Source organism: Oryzias latipes, chromosome 2, assembly GCF_002234675.1.
Source record: "Oryzias latipes chromosome 2, ASM223467v1".
NCBI classification, from domain to species: Eukaryota; Metazoa; Chordata; class Actinopteri; order Beloniformes; family Adrianichthyidae; genus Oryzias; species Oryzias latipes.
Window position 1 is genome coordinate 11843073 of NC_019860.2, and position 14055 is coordinate 11857127.

At 41.5% G+C, this 14055-nt stretch overlaps 1 non-coding gene across 2 annotated transcripts; it reads left to right on the forward strand.

The window, feature by feature from the left end:
* The first annotated feature begins 2430 nt into the window (after positions 1–2430).
* On the forward strand, positions 2431–5566 carry LOC105355585. Of its 2 annotated transcripts, XR_002875016.1 has the most exons (3): positions 2431–2539; positions 3574–3686; positions 3890–5566. It is a non-coding gene; the product is annotated as an uncharacterized LOC105355585 (transcript). The 2 variants fall into 2 exon arrangements; XR_002875015.1 differs by having other exon boundaries at positions 3574–5566.
* Positions 5567–14055: the final 8489 nt, after the last annotated feature.

The following is a 14055-nucleotide window of genomic DNA, read 5'->3' on the forward strand; positions in this document are numbered from 1 at the left end:
ATGTACTTGAACTTTCCCCCAGGGTGTCAGGGGAGAACACATCTCAACCCCTATCTTTTGTGGGGGAAATTGGGCCCTCAGCAGTAGTGGCTGTTTTGAGGGTGTTGGCTTTCCGGTGGTCCTTTCTCTGTGTGGGGAGAGGGATCCCTGAGTTTTCTGGACAAGCCGTGAGCCAAGGACCTGCCCGACGACTTCTGTGGAAGATCTGTGTGACTTTGGACGTACTCCCACTTACACAAGAACATTCATTGGATCGGATGACGAATGAAAAGTTACACAGAGACTTTAAGAGATATGGTCAAAGTATCACTGCAGATGGCACTCTTTGCATCTGCAACATCAGGATTAGGAAACTCAAAATAAGTTACTTCAACAGAAAACGGACAATCTCAGTGTGAAAACATTTGAAAGAAGCACGAAAGCATCAGGGTTCAAAGCTGTCAGATGAAGCAGAGTCCAGCCTCTTTCTCATTCTGAATCTTTCTCTGTCTGTGGATCCATAACAGCCTCAGAAAAAAACAGAGACGTGTTTCTTGAGTCCAACAGGTTTTGGGGTGTTTACTAACACACACATAGGTGGAAGCGCTGCAGGATCCTGAGGATCCTGTCATCATGATTAAGGTGTCTTCATTTGGCAGTAGTCAGAGACGGGGCAAAGCTCATCTTCGACGGCTTCAGTTTGGAAGGCTCATATTCTTGTTCTGCAATTCTGTGGAACCAAAAGATCCCAAAGTGAATCCAGATTCAAGCTTTGCTGTTCCTGCTGTTTTTTTTCTGCAACACTTTTTTACATTTACAGTGGTTTGAAACCAGAAGAAGTTGATTTTTATATTCAGAACAATTTCTACAAATATGCTGTCATTAATGCTCCCTTTTCAGTCCAAGGAAAGCAGAGAAGTTCAGAAGTTCTGACAGGGATTTGCTGTCTGCACTCACTGGAGCAGAAATCCCATTTCAGGTTTGCGCTGCTCTTCCTTTGAAGCTCCTTCATGTTTAAACAGCAACAAAGACAATGCTGTCCTCCAATAGTAAAAATGGGAAGAGTAGCATAGGTTTTTTCATTTCTGTCTCAGCAGCATGAAAATTTAGTACAAATATGATCAAACAGTGAAATCCCATCCAATTTGCTTCTAAATTCAGAAGTTTTTTTGTGCTTATATATATATATATATATATATATATATATATATATATATATATATATATATATATATATATATATATATATATATATAAATATATATTTAGATCTAGATAGACAGACAGACAGACAGACAGACAGACAGACAGACAGACAGACAGACAGACAGACAGACAGACAGACAGACAGACAGACAGACAGACAGACAGACAGATAGATAGATAGATAGATAGATAGATAGATAGATAGATAGATAGATAGATAGATAGATAGATAGATAGATAGATAGATAGATAGATAGATAGATAGATAGATAGATAGATAGATAGATAGATAGATAGATAGATAGATAGATAGATATACAGATAGATGTATAGATAGATAGATACAGATGTAGATAAATCTATAGAGAGAGAGAGAGATATAGTTAGATGTATAGATAGATATTTATAAAGATATAGACATATCGAGAGAGAGAGAGACAGAGAGAAAGAGAGATCCCACACACACCAACATGATCTTGTTTTGACTAGTCAGCTAAGTAGAAACTCCAGAGGAGCCAAAATCCAACTCCTGGTAGATGGAACAATCGCTCAAGACTGCAGGTCACAACACATCAAGCTGTGCACAGCGTGGATTGTTTACAAAAAACCTATGACTCAATGCCACAACATTGATCACTGAATGCTTGGGGCTGTACACATCAACAGGACTCAAATACCCTTTTCTTTATCATTTTAATTAAATGACAGAATGAGCGGTGTTAACGAAGAAGAAATGATTTTTCATTTCATTTTTGAGTCAACGAACGCAGCGTTAATGTGAAAATGAAAAAGTATATTGGGTATAGAATTTTTTTATTATTATTATGAGACACATTTGAGCAGATGGAAAACATTTCCCCTTACGCTCTAGACCAGGTGGCGGCGCTAATGCCCCAGGTTTGCCAACGGCCAAGAAACGCTACAAAGAAGAACAGCACAAGGAACTAGCAGCGTTAGCTTGTCCTCAGAGGACGGTGGGGCTCTGTTCGGACGTCTGTGAGGTTTTTGGGCAGAAATGACGATACGTGGTTTGTGTATGAACCCTCAGCATTTTTCAAAGTGTCGTAATTGGGTGAATACGTGTTTGTGATTGTGAGACTACTAGATGATCGGAGCTGCAGGAAAGTACAGCGTTGTTGTTTGTTTGTGTGAGTTTGAGCTCAAATCGGAGCAGCTGCAGGAACTATGTCTTCACTTCAGTCTTTGAGAGAGTTTATCAGCGAGCGACTAGCTGCTGCAGCTGAAGAAATCTTCAGACACTGTGAAGGAACCATCGTCCAGTTCGAGCAGGAGCTCTGTCGTCAGCGCAGACTGGATGTCATCTGGAAACCACAACTTCAGCCGGACTCTATAGGTATGTTCATTTCAACCTCGGAGATAAGCCTTCATCTTGCAGAACATAATGTACCCAGTGAAAGTGGACCGATTACCGCTTACGTTGGAGGATTACGATCCGCCATCTTGAAGCGGTGAACAAGCGCCCTGCAGTCCTTAGGTTCGGTTCCTCTCCGCCTCTGTTGTTGCTTCTCTCCTTGCTGTTAAAGTAGTTCTGAAATCAATCCCTCAAGTTGTTAAAGATGTCATTGTGTATTTTTCTCTGGCCTCCTTTTATTCCGTTTGCATGTGTTTTGTCCATCGACTTTATGATAATAGGACTGACACCTGTCATTCCTGTCGTCTTTTTATCTATTTATTTGTTTGCAAACTTAGATTTCATAACACAACCAGTGACCAGATCCCTCTTTCTTAATTAAGGGACCCCTGTTTATCGGTTGGTGCCATGAGCAAAGTAGATTTAGTCCCCCACTAATTAATTGTCATCGTTCTCAATTGAGTGACTTTCTTGAAGATGGTATTTGCAAAGCAAAAAAGTCAATTTCCTTTTAACAGAGTCCCTAAAACCCCAAGTATTTTGGTAAACAAAAGACCATACAGAACGTAGACAGAATAAGGAAAAGAAAAGGGAACATTTGACAATATACAAGTTAGTGTTTTAAATATTAGCCCAAACTAATTTTCAATGTTAAAACAGAGAATTTTAGTATTAAACAGTGAAAATCACTGAAATGTTTACTTGAAAAACAGTATAAGTTACATTTATGATATAAATGATTCAAACAAAGTAAAGACGACTTCCTACAGCTTAAAAAAAAACTTTTTTTGTAGTTAAAGGTAAGTACTGAACTTGGATTTGCTCAAAAACATAAACAAAATGACTTGGATTTATTAAAAATAGACCAATGAACCTTTGAGTAACTATAATAAAATTACCTACTTCAAAAGAACACTAGTAACTCTCAATAACACAAAATATATTGTTCACCTAGATAGATATCTCACTTCGTATTGACCCTAGTCCCATTGATGTATCCCACATGTTCCCTGTAGTGGAGCTTCTTCCCTACCACCTGGGCCCGCTTCATCTTTAGCCAGACAGCTGCTCGAACTTCTTGGTCCGCTTTCTGAAGTCCCCCTGGAAGCGGATCCCTGGGTCTTTGCAGGTTTGAGATTTTTTTAGTGGTCTTCCAGAAAGCATCTCTATGGCGCCTCATGATGAACTGCTGGATTACTTGGCGATGTCTTCCTTCTTCCCTCCTCCTCAGTTGATATACAGTATCCACCACCGTGTTCATCATGTGTGCCCCCTGCGGTGCAATCTTGGAGAAAATTCCAGTCATAGTGTCTGATCTTTTTTTTTTTACAGACCATGAATTTTCAAGTTCACCCCATTTACATCTCTCCAGGTCAGCAACAACTTTATTCTTCAGTTCTTGGTTCTCCTTCACAATTTGTAGCATACAGTATCTCTTTCCATGGTTGCAATCTCTGTCTTACAGTCCCTTATCTTAGCAGCATTCATCTCAACCAGCCAGGAGATGTTTGCAACCATTGAAGAGTTTTCACACAGCTGACATCCAAAATACTCTATTTTGGAAGTTAGCCTTTCAATTGCAGCCAAAATTGCATTATCTGATCTGAAAGTAGACACCTGTCTCACTTTCACCTTTAAAGGTGGTCCATTAGGTTTTTTAGGAGTTGTTTGTGGTTTCCTTTTAATATCGGGAGCGATGTCCATCTGTGGTCGCATGGTTGACTGCTGCGGTGTAGCTTATGCTATTAAAGGAAAATGAAGCTGTTTTCCTCCAAACAGAAATGTAAACAAAGTGCAACTGTTTTTCAGCAGGGCTGTTCAGTCTCAGTATTAAAGATTTTAAATTCTGACATTTGCAACGAAAAATGAGGCAAACAGCTAGAGCGTCATTGGGTGTCATGTGACATACAACGTGACACACGTGCACCAATATTATACTCAGAGTCTTGGTCGTCTTGCTGAGTGAACAAATGACAAGGTTCAAGCAGGTACTCAAAGAATAAAAATGTTGCTTTCCGAACATGAGTCCCCTTTCACAGGTTAGTAATCACATCTCATTAGAGAGAAATCAGACTGGGAAGCATAAAGTGGGGACTAAAGTAGATTCTAGCATATTAGTTTTGGTAGTCAATATATATTTTTATTAATGTTTGATGTTTATCACTTCAGAAGTAGAAAAACCTGCTGTTATGTTGTCAGACTAAGAGGAGGTGGTCGCCGTTGACGTTTGTGAATGTGTTCGGTAAAAGTTGTGCCAACTGGAGAGCTGGTGGACCGGTCGTTGCAGAATAAAGTGGCTTCGGGATCAGTAAGGATGATGGTGATGTCGTGCGATGGAATTTGGCTAATAGCCTGGTGGATTTGGTCAAAGAATGCATCTTTATTGGCAACATTTGTAGGGGCATATGCAACTATTAGTGTCACCTTGCCATGTTTATGTAGGAGGCGGGCAGATTGTATTCTGTCGCTCAGGGGTGTCCAGTTGAGAAGAGACATCCTGATGTCCTTTGGGATGGCAATTGCCACACCATAAAGGCCTGTCATTTTACCGATACCTGACCATTGTAATTCACAGAGCCCTGCTAGAGTAATGTTGTAGCGACGGAGCCCGTGGGATAGCAATGTGGTGGCTCCAAAGCAAAGAAGTGTCTGGATATTCCAGGTAGCAATACAGGTTGTTTGACGAAGGCCAAATAGTACTCTTTTGGTCAGGGGCAAGCTGAGGTCTGTTACCATATTGCCATACTGTTACCATATACCATATTGTTTTCTGGAGAAGTTTCTCCTGGGTGGGTTGTTGGCCCTCGAATAGTGGGGCTGCCACCTTAAAGCGTTCCGACAAGCTGCGGGCCTATGTTTTTTCTGGAACCTCGTCAGGTGACCGGCCCGCTAATGGTAGCCCAACAAAGGGGCAAGTTCCAGACCATCTTGCTCCCTGGGTCATCGGTTCACACAAGCCTCCTTGCCACGACAAGGCCAGACCCATAAGAAGGTGAAGTTTTAGTGGAAGAATAAAATATATTACTTTTACAAAAGGCTTTTCTAGCTGAAGACTGTAAATTAGAAACATTTGCAGCCATGCAAATAAATTCTTCTTTGCTGCTAATTTACACACCTTTTTAAAACTTATGAGAAACAGTGTACAAACTAAGGGCAAAATGTTAATGTATTTGTTTCATTTAAGACTAAAAAGCAAAATTTACCAATGTTTAGGTTGTTTATGACAAAAGACATATAAATGCATTAATAGTGATATATATTTCAATAAATGCCGGGTCTAACAGTATGGAAGCATATTTGTCTCATAATTCAAAATATAAGTCAATACCTGAAATGCTTTTTCCTTTTTGCAATAAAGCTGCATTCTTTGACTCAAAAATAAAAGGAAAAATCAATCCGCCATACGTCTTTTTGTTTTTTTATTTCAATACCACTCATTCTGTGACTTAATTAGGGTGATGATGCAAAGGGGGATTGCATTTTCATTTTCATATCCTCGTGCCAAAACTGTTGCATAATTCATTATCAGTCAGCAGTTCCAGGGGGAGATGGGGCAATGACCTCTGTGCTCACTCTTTTTCTGCATTGTTAACACCACCGGCAAATGGCAAAAGTTCAGTACGGTGAAATCTGTGCTTGAGCTGTTGAGGGTAGCTGCAGCTGTGCTTGAGCGGCAAAAACAGTGGGAAACAGTAGATGACAATCCCACCACATCTTCATCAATGACACTAGGGCTGGGAATCACTGGGTACCTCACGATACGATAACGATACATTGCTCATGATAACGATACTATCACGATATGGCGATATTGTAATAATCTATATATCTCGTCTCTACCAACTCACGATATATCAAACTTTAAGAAAGAAGAACTTGAAAAACTGTTTTTTGGAAAATATTTACCCATTTATTTTTTAAACACCATGATAATAAACAACTTGTGTCCTATTTGGTGAAATGAATAACAGACTTTTGTGTAACATTGCTGAAATCAGTAATACTCTGTCTTTGACATTGACAATTTTCATTTGGAAATATCTGTAAAATTTGGTTTAAACGATGGCGAACATGAACAGCAATGCCATTATTTAGTACAAATTTGCTGTAAACAGGATAAAAAATAAATTAGTCAAGTAGCTGCCAGGCACATTATTAACTTTGGAAAAACAAAACCATAGCCATTGCTTGATTTAAACAAAGAGCTGTGAATCAGATATTAATTCTCTGAACAAATTAAAGTGTCTTTGTTAAAAATAAATGACACCATTTAGTGCAAATGTGGTGTAAACAAAAATATAATTCTCACAGAAAAATAAAATCAAGTAGCTAGGAACTTTCCTTTAAGTTATTTAAAAAATAAACTGCTTTCAAAATAAATGACCAGGGGCCTGTTTCAGAAAGGAGGTTAAGTGTAAACTCTGAGTGCGTTAACCCTGAAATCAGGGAAACCCTGGGTTTTCCGTTTCAGAATGGGAGGTTTGTTAAACCAGAGTAAATAGAGTAAGTCAAATCCATTTCTGAAAGAGAGGTAACTTATACTCGGAGTCAGTGTCCATGGTTACTTATGCTGTGAACCTAACCTGGTCGGGAGCAGGTTTTATCCGCTAAACTCAAGGTTTCTGCCGGTCCCCTCCCCTTTTTAAAGACGAAGCGGTATTTTTCGCTTTAACCTTCATTGCCCACATTTCCGTCACACAGAGACTGTCTAAGTGACAAGAATGGCCTGTCCTTTTTGGAGGACCCAATAGACGAGGAGGCTGCATTAATTCATAGAGAATTACATTTACCTCGTACGAGGATTTTGAGAAAACTCGATTTTTTGTCATTTCCCCATACGTTTTTGTTTGAGTTTTACCGTTTTTCGTTGCAGTCAATTACATATATACAATGAAAACAACATTAGATATGTATTGCTATGTAGATGTTTCATATGTCAAATATTGTCAACAAAGCCTACATCCATGACATGCTCAAATTTGACCTGATTGAATTATGTTTTTATACTTAATTTTTAGCTGCTGCCATGTTCTTTAATTCCTGCAGGATTGCATCTACATGAAAATGAAATCAGGGACATTGAATTAGATTAATGTAACAATTACCTTTTGGAAACACAATTTGCTAGTACTGCTTACTTTCTTAATCCCATATAAACCTATACCACTTGATCAATTCAAGGGTAGTGTTGCAGTGTGTGTGTGCTGAGCGGGGTGCGATCCACGAGAGACAAGTGGAGGGGCGATTGCAGGTGCAGATGGGGGGGGGGGGGGGGGTGAGCACGGAGCGGAGGTGTGTGCGTGGAATATATTGTGTGTTCGGAGGACGGAGCACTTAGTTAAATAAAGAGAAGGTGTCATTCCCAGAATAACTGTTTTGGAGTCATTCTTTATCCGCTCTGGAGGTTGAGGGTTTCGAACGGGAAGTGAACCCCGAAGGAGAATTCCCTTCGGCCCTGAAGGAAATCTCCCCTGCGCTTCTGACCACGGTCGGAAAGACGAGAGAAAAGAAAGGAGAAGTCTTCGCGCAGCGAAAGGTTCAACAGTAGACAAAAGTTCACTTTTAAAAACACAATTGCATGTATTAATATTAAACTGACCAACGTTTGCAAGAGGGGAAGGTTAACAAAAAAGTCCTCTAAACATTACCAACGTTAAATGCATTTTCCCCCAGATTGGTTCTGTACACTATGCAGCATTTCATGCATTTACACCAGGAATGACACTTCAAAAGTACACCTAAATATCGCCATTTTTATTTCACACCTTACGCTATTTAGAAAGTTATTACAGCCAATATTTTATAACAATGATTTAAATGCAAACTTACGCATTAACTTGAACAGCTATGTTTTCCCACGCTAAGTGTCTCTGTTTTGCAGATGCAGCGGTGTTGCTTTTCTTCCGTAATATGTGCTCATATTCACTCCAACTCTGCAGCAGCACGTCAAGTTCAGCTGTCGAAAAATACGCAGACCTCTTTGTTTTCACCGTTGCCATGGTGACTCGTGATATCTGCGCTCCATTGATAATGGCTTCTTATAGTCGCGGTGCGCACGCTTAACTCCGAATCAGTCCACTCAGAGTTGATTGACCTAACTCCGATCAGCTTCTCTGAAACAGAAAACTCAGAGTTGTTAATCTCTTGATTGACCAACTCAGAGTTCAAGTTTAACCTCAGAGTTGGTTGAACCTCCTTTCTGAAACAGGCCCCAGGGCCAGACCAATACTTAAGCTTAAAGTGCATCCAAAAGTAAATATCTCTGTGAACAACACGTTTGGGGAACAGCTGCATGTGATGTATGTTTAAATGTTCTTGTTTTTCTTGAGAACCACAGGCTTTTTAGCGTCAATATGCAGCTCTTCTACTGCTGTTTGAGGAGAAGGGGGGTCTGAGGGCAGGGATGCCTCTCTTCCTTCCATTTCCATCTCAACCATAGCTCTGGTCTGGGTGTACAGTGCAGGGTTCCTTTTTCAGTATTTCCGAGTATGTCAAAGCGTGGCTCTAATGGATTCAATAAAAACCCAAATCCCTCGTTCTCCACCGCGCTGTAGGGACGGGCAGTTGTCCGTTTGTTATTGCCTCTGCTCTGTCTCGCAGAAGACAGCGGTAGCTTCGTCTGGAAAAAGGTATACGCGTCTGGTTGGCTTCAGGCCATCAACAGCCACGGCTTTCTCACACAACTCCAGGTGATGCAGCTTCAATGCTGCCGCCGCGTCTTTTAGTTGCTGCTCTAGCTTCTCATTGTTTTTCCGCTCCGCCATCTTTGTTTGAATGTGTATTCTTATTCGTCCGTCCGCAACAGCCAATCTCGCGACTAGCACCCCCTATCGACCCTCCGGATGGTTAATGGTTAATGTAACGTTTTACATGGTCTTTTAACGTAAATAAAAGGTCGATACTTGATGAAGACGTATCAATAATCAATCGCGGGACTAAATATCGCGATATCTCGCCATATCGATTTTTTTGGCACACCCCTAAATGACTCCAGCTGCGGTTACATGGACAAAAGGAATAATCGCCTGATCAGATTAAAAATGTCATTTAAACATGCCACCCAGATCAGACTCATTCGGATCAAAATTTCCTTCTGATTGAGATAGGTGGGTTATGCCGATTGTTGATCGATTGTTGAACGGGGTGCATGTAAACCAGGGGTCTCAAACTTGCAACCCACTGGCTATTTGCGACCCCCAATACATTATTTTGTGGCCCCCGCCTTTAGATGAAAGTTACAAAGTCCGCCAGTTTTTTATGAATGACACTTTTTCAGAGCTGACGAACCAACCAACCACACTGGGGTGTATGACTCTTGGGGGCATAGCATTGACCAGGCCTGAACCAGAAAAAACATTTAGGGCAGGAAACCTGACTGCGACCTCCCTGGGCTGGGATGAGTTCCTTACTTTCCTTTTAAGAAAGTGTTTATTTGCATGTAATTTTCTAAAAACATGCAGCCAGTGCTGAACTTTTTTCTGGGTCGCACGGACCCGGAAGAACGTTATAATTATGATTACGGTTACGGGTGGTGGCGTATTAACGCTAACCAAACGGCAAACCCATGCTTTTTGCCATTGGGGTCAATAACGCAGAAGCATAGTGAACACTGGCGTCATCAGTGGAAATGATTTATGCGACAGATTTTGCGGGGTAAAGGTAAAAACGAATAGAGACCATGAATTTCTGCTTATTTTTTATTTTTTTGGATGCTGGTGTGCCGCGGGATTTTTGTCAAGGTTAAAGTGTGCCGTGGCTCAAAAAAGGTTGAAAAACACTGGCCTAAGATTCACCCTGAGACCAAAGCGTTGATTATCAAGAGGCTGAAGACCAGATCCACTGCTGAGGTGGCTGACACCTTCAATGTGTCTCAGCGTCAAGTACAAAGAATAAGAAAAATATTTGAAGAGACTGGAGATGTTTTTGACAAGCCCAGGTCCGGCAGACCCCGCAAGACAACTGCTCGGGAAGACTGTTTGTTGGTTCGAAAATCCAATGCCAGCCCCTTTTCCACTGCAGCAGAGCTCCACCAGGCCTGGTCACCCTGTGTCAACCAGAACAGTTTGTAAAATTCTGTCTCAAAATGGCCTCCATGGTCGAATCGGTGCCCAGAAACCAGCACTAAACAAAAGGCAATTGAAAAAACGTGTGGCATTTGCCAAGGCCCACAGCCTGCTAAAAGGATGGACACTGGAAAAGTGGGAGAAGGTTGATTTCTTAGATGAGTCTTCAGTTGAATTACATCACAGCCGCCGCAAATATTGCAGGAGACCAACTGGAGCCCGCATGGACCCAAGATTCACCCAGAAAACAGTTAAGTTTGGTGGCGGAAAAATCATGGTCTGGGGTTACATCCAGTATGGGGGTGTGTGAAACATTTGCAGGGTGGAAGGCAATATCAATAGCCTAAAATATCAAGAAGTATTAGCTACCTCTTACATTCCCAACCATAAAAGGGGTCAAATTCTGCAGCAGGATGGTGCTCCATCGCATACTTCCATCTGTACATCAAAGTTCCTCAAGGCGAAGAAGATCAAGGTGCTCCAGAACTGGCCAGCCCTGTCACCAGACATGAACATCAGAAATAGAAATAGAAATAGAAAAGGTCTTTAATAATCCCTGAGGAAATTTAAAAATGGCCATCTGCTCACACTCATAAAACACATACACACATTAAAAACAATAAAATAGTAAAAATAGCAATAGACTAAAAAGATTAATAGATAAAAAGATTAATAATATAAAAAACAGTGGGTAAGAAAATGAAATTAAATGAATAAATAAAAACAAGAGTTACAAGAAATTGCTTCTAAGATGCCCTGCCAGAGAATTGTATTGCCTGATGGCACGAGGAACAAACGATTGCTTCAGTCTTTCTGTGGAGCTGCCCTGGGACAGCAGTCTGTTGCTGAAAGTGCTCCTCCTGCTGGTGAAGGCCTCATGTAGGGGATGTGAGATATTCCTCATGATGGCCCTGAACCTGGCCAGAGTTTTTTGTTCTGCCACCTCCTCCACAAGATCCAGCTTCAGTCCCACCACAGAGCTCGCCCTCTTGATGATCTTGTTGAGCCTGGAGATGTTCTTCTTGCTGGTATTGCACCAGCACACAGCAGCATGGAGGAGAGCACTTTCCACCACTGACTGATAAAACATGTGGAGCAGTTTAGTGCAGATGTTAAAGGAGCGCAGCCTCCGGAGAAAGTACAGCCTGGATTGGGTCTTCTTGTAAAGCTGGTCCGTGTCCAGTCCAGCTTGTTTTCCAACACAACCCCCAGGTACTTGTAAGTCTGTACCATCTCCACACTCAGCACAGGCTGAGGAGTTCGGGCTTTCCTTCTGAAATCCAGACCCATCTCCTTGGTCTTCTGGATGTTCAGCTGCAGCTTATTCTCCCCACACCAGGCCACAAAGTCCTCCACCAGCCGCCTGTACTCCCCCTCCTCTTCTCCTTTGATGTAAGCCACAATAGCTGTATCGTCCGAAAACTTCTGCATGTGGCAGGTCAAGGTGTTATAGCGGAAGTCGGACGTATACAGCGTGAAAAGAAGAGGACAGCACAGTCCCCTGTGGTGCCCCTACACTGCAGCTGAGGGTACTGGAGACAGACCCCCCCCCCATGCGGACATACTGCTGCCTGTTGGTCAAATAGTCCATGATCCAGGACACCATGAATGGTTTCAAAGTCATCCTGGTGAGCTTCTCCTGCAGCAGATGAGGATGGATGGTGTTAAAGGCACAGGAGAAATCAAAGAAAAGCATTCTCACAGCGCCATCATTGAGCATGTCTGGGGTAGAATGAAAGAGGAAGCATGGAAGACAAAACCAAAGAATCTTGATGAACTCTGGGAGGCATGTAAGACTGCTTTCTTTGCTATTCCTGATGACTTCATCGATAAATTGTATGAATCATTGTCAAACCGCATGGATGCTGTCCTTCAAGCTCATGGAAGTCATACAAGATATTAAATATGGATCTCACAGTTGCACTACTTAATTCACAGATGTTGTGCAACATATTTTTGTTTTTGAAGTAAATTATTTGTTACATTTTCACATTACTCTCTGTAGGTGACAAAACTTTTGCCTTGCCAAAATGTGACCTTTCTGTGTTCGTCAAATGATCAATCTTTCTTCAGTTAAGCAATTTTATTTTAGTATATTGAACATAATTTGGGAGGGTTTTAGCTTTCATATGAGACATTTCTAAAACCAATGGATTCATTAAGTGAGGTTATACGCTTTTGTTTCTACAAAATGGATAAGCGACAAGACTTTTGTCAGGGACTGTATTGTAGCGGACTGAGTTTAACTGGGTGGCTGTTGGGTCGCGTTATAAGTTCCCGAGTTCATTGAACGCATCATGCAGAGATATGATTGGCCCTCAGTTCTGTCACTCAGCCTGTCGTTGGGGAGTTTGGGCCAATGGGGTTCAGCTATGGGCCGAATAAGGGAAATGGGAGGGATGATGCGGCAGTGGGGAAATATAAAGTTGGGAGAAGCGCCCTCGTTTCGGCGGGAGAGATTAAGGAGTTGCTAAATTAATTGTACTGCGTTTGTTGCGGTCTACAGTAACCAGAATAAAGAACCCTAAAAGAGGTTAAGTCTCCGTGCCTCAGTGTGGGAAAGGGACACTACATTATTGTATGGCTCTTTCAAAATTACATTTATAAATATGTGGTGTTTATGGCTCTCTCGGCTAGAAAGGTTACCGTCCCCTGGTTTAGAGGATTGGCTTTTGTGTTTTAGCATTTGGAATAACTGTAACACCGTTGTGCGAGCAGGCACAGAGCAGCGTGAACCCGCATAGCGGGCGTGTCTGCGGCTGTGAACATGGACAGGGCCTGTTTTGGGATGGCAAGTTCCTCTAAAAAGACAGTACATGTTGAATGAGGAAGAATGAGAATTAATAAAAGCCTCATCATGCAGAACCTCTCTGGTGTCAACCAGCAGTTATACTTTTGTAAACAGGTCTGAATCCAGGTCAGAACCAAGCGAGCTGCTCGTCCCTAGAGCGGCTCTCCTGTGCAGACAACTTAATAAAAATTATTTTAAAAAAAACAAAAAAGGAACGGGCTGAGTATTAGGTTTTTTTTTTTGTTTTGTTTTTTGAATCCCAATGTAGACATTTTCAAAGTTAAGTTCTATGTGACCTGTGTCGCCGCCACGACTCCAACCGCCGTGTAATCCCAACAATGTCGGAAGACCCAGGTGGGACAATGATGGAGAATTTTGGGAAAATTGAAGTTCCTGCAAAAAAACGGTACGTTTAATGGCACCTGGGCGGATTTGTTTGCTTTCAGTGACTTATCAGCATGATTAATGTGTAATGAGGAATTGGAAAACAACAAAGTTGACAAGACATCCCAGAATAAACAAACAGCTTTTGCCCAACAACGTCCTGATTGATATGGGGAAAAAAGTTGTTTGTATTGGAGAAGTTTTTGTTAATTATGACATATTTGATAGTTTTATGGCCTCTTGGGAAATAGTTATCATCA